The sequence below is a fragment of the Mastomys coucha genome, unplaced genomic scaffold, assembly GCF_008632895.1.
Source record: "Mastomys coucha isolate ucsf_1 unplaced genomic scaffold, UCSF_Mcou_1 pScaffold13, whole genome shotgun sequence".
NCBI lineage: Eukaryota > Metazoa > Chordata > Mammalia > Rodentia > Muridae > Mastomys > Mastomys coucha.
Window position 1 is genome coordinate 3,319,295 of NW_022196895.1, and position 5,821 is coordinate 3,325,115.

Here is a 5,821-nt window from a genome sequence, read left to right on the forward strand (position 1 = left end):
TACATATTTTGGGTTAGGATCTTTTTGCTGTTTGCATTTTCTTTGACTGTTGTGTCAATGTTTTCTATGGTGTCTTCTGCCCCTGAGTTCTCTCTTCTATTTCTTGTATTCTGTTGGTGATGTTTGCATCTATGACCCCTGTTCCCTTTCCCAGATTTTCTAACTAGAGGGTTGTCCCCCTTTGTGATTTCTTTATTGTTTCTATTTCCATTTTTAGATCCTGGATGGTTTTGTTCTTTTCCTTCACCTGTTTGATTGTGTTTTCCTGTAGTTCTTTAAGGGATTTTTGTATTTCCTCTTGAAGGACTTCTAGCTGTTTATTTGTATTCTTGTGTATTTCTTTGAGGGAGTCATTTATGTCCTTCTTAAAGTCCTGCATCCTTGTCATGAGAAGTGATTTTAGATCTGAATGTTGCTTTTCTGGTGTGATGGTGTGTCCAGGACTTGCAATGGTGGGAGAATTGGGTTCTGATGATGCCATGTAACCTTGGTTTCTGTTGCTTATGTTCATATGCTTGTCCCGTTCCCCCTTACCCCCCACCCCTCACCCCCCCATCTGTTTATTTCTAGTGTTACCTGCCCTGGCTAAATCTGACTGGAGCCTGTTCTACCTGTGATCCTGGTTGTGTCAGAGCTCCTCAGAGTGAAGCTGTCTCTGTGATCCTGTGATTCTGGGATCCTGTGATCCTGGGTCTATTAGAGTGCTCAGGAGTGGAGCTTCCTCTGGGTGTTGTGGGACTGGCTGCAAAATTTGCACCCAAGGTTTCCTCAGAGCACCAGCCTAGACAGACTAGAAGGAACCAGTGCCACTGGACTGGCAGAGTTCTTGCATGCCTGGTCCTCCTGGTTCTAGTTACTCTCCATGTTGGGACAGATGTTGTGTCCCCCTCACCTCTGCTCCTAGGATTCTTGGCGTTGAAGGTTACTTTCTTGCTTTTTCCTTCTTCCTTCCTTTCTTCCTTTCTTCCTTTCTTTACCTCCTTTCTTTCTTTCTTTCTTTCTTTCTTTCTTTCTTTCTTTCTTTTTTCTCTCTTTCTTTCTTAAATGTTAGGTTGATTTATATGCACTGCTACAGTCTGTTTACATTGAGTTATTATCTAACTCAATATACTATACATGGCTATTAGAAGTTGTCATGGCAAGAGAAAACCACAGCTGTCCTGCTGCTGAGACAAACAACCAGAAAACTGCAGGGCAACAAGCTAGTATGGAGGTGGGGTGTGTTTATTATAAAAGAAAAAAAGGAAACAAGACTCTATCGGTTTTTTCAAAAGTAGAGGAATAGTCTGTGGGGGAGAGGACATTAGGAGACAAGTGTTTTAACTCCAGACTTGTGCTTGGGTTTCCTACGAACCAAGTGGAAGGAGACATTGAAACAAACAGGCAATTCTGTAAAGTTAGAAATGCTACAAATTCGATTAAAATCTAAACTTGTTTTGCTTTTAAAAAATTTAATATATCTAAAGGCCTGCTTTAGTGACATGATAGTCCCACCAAAAAATAACCCCAGTAACACCCACCCACTCATCAGTAACAATGTTCAAGTCGACCAGCCAACTCATACTTTTAACTCGTGTATGGGTTTAGTATACGCATCCCCTAAACCTAAGCCCCAGGACAGGGCAGTGGCAAGCAGTGGCACCCCACCCAACACCTAGTCCTGCAGAGTGGGCAGGGATACCATAAGCAGTAATGAAGCTGAGCCCCTAAGATAACCAACTTTCCTGGGACTGCATCCCTACCTCTACCTTAAGAGAGCCTCACTTCTAAACCAAGCTCCTCACTCAGACTTGGCACCCAGTGAATGGGATGGTTCTTTCAATTAGAAAGACATATATCCACACATCTATCTATCTATCTAACTTTTCAGTTTTTAACATTTAAATATAAAAATACTACTCTACCTTATGTTATAGATGGAGGACCAAGAAATGCCAACTGTTTTCTTCCTTTACGGTAGGGTCATCCATCAGGTGACACACTGAGCTGTGTGCACAGAGGGGATAAACTCCCCTCCCCGGAGCTAAGGAAACATGGCACAAGGGTCCATGAAGTCCTCACCTGACTTCCATTTGGAACAGAAAGCTGGTTTTCCCTTTAGAAATAACAGCTCTCTACCAACAGGGAAAATGTCAATCTAAGCCGTTGGGCCTGCCCTTTCAACTAACCTGAAGAAAAAAAAGTCCTCTTTCCCCATAAGTACACCCGCATTGTCATAGCTATGTCTACTGGGCATGCATTCCCGTTGAGATGAAGCAGTGGGTTACCCTTCCCCTTCCCCCTCCCACTCCCCACTAGAAAGCTAGGTAGGAAATAAAGGGTTGGGTATGTAGAGATTAAGAACCAGACCCCTCTATTCTGACCAATAAAAGCAAGATTAACTGGGCATGAGGAATAAAAAGACCTTGGTATTCTATCCTTTGAGTTACAGTGGGGACACCTGGGAGAGAGAGGAGCTGGGAGTGGGCGAACTAGGAAGGACTCAAGATCGCTGGAAGTCTAGTCCGCTTAGTTCTTGTATTGGAAGGGCTCTTCGCCAGTTTCCGTTGAGGAGACACGTGTGAACGATGGCTTCTGTCACCGAATAGAGATCACAATTGGCAGAAGATTGACTGTTTTCAAAGTAACCCTTCTTCTCCTGGCCAACAGTCCGGGGAATGTGAATGCTGGTGTTGCGATTCACAACATCCACAAAAAACTTGTTGATGTTGGAGGTTTCGTGGAATCAAAACTCCGGGCATTGTCCAGGCCCCCCTTGGGATCGTAGGCACGGATGTGGTACTGGTGCCTCTTGCTCAGTTTGTCAATAACCTCCTCAGTACACTTCAGACCATTCTCCTCTCTCATGGCCTTGGTGCTAAAGTTGGTATGGCAGTCTGCACCATTCCAGTTCCCTGGAATGGGCTTGGGGTCAAAGGTTGCTATCACCCCAAAGTAGTCACACACCCGATGCAAGATAAAACGGGCTATCCATAGATGATCTCCCATACGGATCCCTTCACAGGGTCCTATCTGGAATTCCCACTGGGCGGGCATAACCTCAGCATTTGTCCCTGTGACCTTGACTCCTCCATACAAACAGGACTGGTAGTGGGCCTCCACGACATCCCTGCCATAGGCTTTGTCTGCTCACACATCACAGTAATACCACCTTGGAGTCCAAGGAAGACATTGGAAGGCCAAACAAACGGGTGGCTGTCTGTTCTCATGAGAGTATATTCCTGTTCCATTCCAAACCAGGGGTGCTGCTTGCTCACCATGTCCATTATCCATTTACAGGTATGCTACAATTGGTCTCTGCAGGCTTCCAGTTATACTTAAAACTTTACAGAGCACCAACTTGTTAGGTTCTTTGCAGAAGAGGTCTCGAAACATGGCAAACCTGGTTTAATTCATCCACTGGCCTTATTAGGTAATCTTGGCCCAGTAAGTACATAAGTATGTGTGCTTACAGAGGCACAAATGAAACCCATAAATCAGCACCATTATCAGGCCAAGAACTGTCTAGACAAGTCATAGCTTCTGGGGAGAACCTACTACTATGGTGCAGCTAAATGGACACAGTGTTAAACTGTCTCTTGATAATTTATCATATGCGTAGATCAATGAGTCTCTCAATCCTCATCTGAGAAGTATTAAGTCATTTGACGGTGAACTCACCTGTGGTGGTTTGTATATGCTTGGCCCAGGGGCTGGCACTATTTGGAGGTGTGGCCTTTTTGGAGAAAGTATGTCATTGTGGGTGTGGGCTTTAAGACCCTCATCCTAGCTGCCTGGAAGTCAGCCATCTGCTAGCAGCCTTCAGATGAAGATGTGGAACTCTCAGCTCCTCCTACACCATGCCTGCCTGGATGCTGCCATGTTCCTGCCTTGATGATACTGGACTGAAACTCTGAAAAGCCAGCCCCAATTAAATGTCCTTTGTCCTTATGAAAATTGGCTTGGTCATGGTGTCTGTTCACAGTAGTAAAACCCTAACTAAGACATCACCCCAGTGTTCTTCAAATAAAGCAATGTAAAGCAAAGGTTAATTTAAAAGAAAGATGTGTTTAAAACCTATGCACACTTACCATACCATTGTAAAAGGGACAAGCACAGGTGGAAACCACCACAAAATGGTGAAATATTTCACCATCAATGAAAATCAAGTCAAAATTCTGTGCTGACAAATCATGTAATACTCATGTAACAGCCCTGTAGCCAATGTCACATGACTAGATGATGCCAGATTGTAAATAAATATACATTAGATAGTAGTTCAAGGGAGTATAAATCCTTGTATTACACAAACCTTACTTAGCTCAGACCAAAATATTGCTTCTCTTCCTAGTTGGTGCTCTCTGTTGCTATTTTGTACTGTATCATAATGATTTCAGTCCACAAAGTCACTCTCTTCTATCAATTTAGGATTTCTATATTGAATGGCTGTTACCAATCTAGAATAACGCTTAGTTCTTCTAAAATAATTAACTACTGTACATATCCTACTTATCAACTTCATGTATATTTACCTCTTTATTTCATAAAGAAAATCTACCACCATTTGTCTAAGTTCCTATGTTTCAAGTAAAAGTGTGAAGCTTTCCTGGGAAAGAAAGAGAAACAGTCTATATGGTGTTTAAATGAGAATGGCCTCCATATCTCCTATGTTTGAATACTTAGTCTTCAGTTGGTGGAGCAATTTGGAAGGAATTAAGAGCCCTCCCCCCATAACAGTGGCACTCCCTAGGCCGAGCATATACAAATCCTAACATTCTACTCCCTGGTTCCCATTGGCTTGTCCAAATATGAGTCTATGGGGGCCATACCTAAACACAGCATAATGCAAAATACATTTAGTCCAACTTCCAGTGTCCCCATAATCTATAGCAGTCTCAATAATGTTAAATGTCCAAAAATCAAAGTCTCTCCTGAGATTCATCCAATCACTTCACTGTAATTCCCAAGGCAAGACAGGAAACCAGCTGGGAAAACTCCAAACTCTGCATCTCCATAGCTAATGTCAAAGCAGTCCTCAGAACTCCAACTCATTTTACATCCTCATTGACTACAACAAATTTCTTTCTTCTGGACTGGTTCCATTGCCTATTAGTAGCTTTCCTCAACAGATAGCCATGGCACTGGCATCTCAAACATCTTGGGGTCTCCAAGGCAACTTCTATGTTTTTTTAATTGGTTATTTTAGTTTATTTACATTTCAAATGTTACCCCCCTTCCTGGTTTCCCCTCTGCAAACTCCCTACCTTATTTCTCTCTCTCCCCTGCTTCTATGAGGGTGTTCCCCTACTCACTCACCCACTCCAGCCTCACCCTCTGCCCTAGTATTCCCCTACCCTGGGGCATCAAGCCTTCAGAGGACCAAGGGCCTCCCCTTCCATTGATGCCAGATAAGGCCATCCTCTGCTACATGTCTAGCTGGAGCTATGGGTCCCTCCATGTATACTCTTTGGTTTGTGGTTTAGTATATGGGAGCTCTAGGGTTCTGGTTGGTTGATATTGTTGGCAACTTCAATGTTACAGCTCCTTGTTTCAATGTCTGGCATCCACATGATCTTCTGGGCTCCTCCAAAGGGCTAACATCACTTCTCCTGCTTTGTCCTCTATAGCACTCTAAGCTCAGGTTGATCCACTTACTACCACTGCTGTTCTTAGAGGTCATCCCATGGTATTGGCATCTCCAACACACTGGGGACTTTTGTTGCAACGAGGATTCATCAATAGCCTCTCATAGGCTCTCTTCATGGTGCCAAACCTCAACTCCTTTGTATGACATCTTCAGTCCTCGGCCATTAACTGCAATTGAGGCTGCACCTTTACCAAT

At 43.5% G+C, this 5,821-nt stretch overlaps 1 pseudogene; it reads right to left on the minus strand.

The window, feature by feature from the left end:
* Positions 1–2,508: 2,508 nt before the first annotated feature.
* On the minus strand, positions 2,509–3,375 carry LOC116087523 (annotated as a pseudogene).
* Between the last annotated feature and the right edge of the window lie 2,446 nt (positions 3,376–5,821).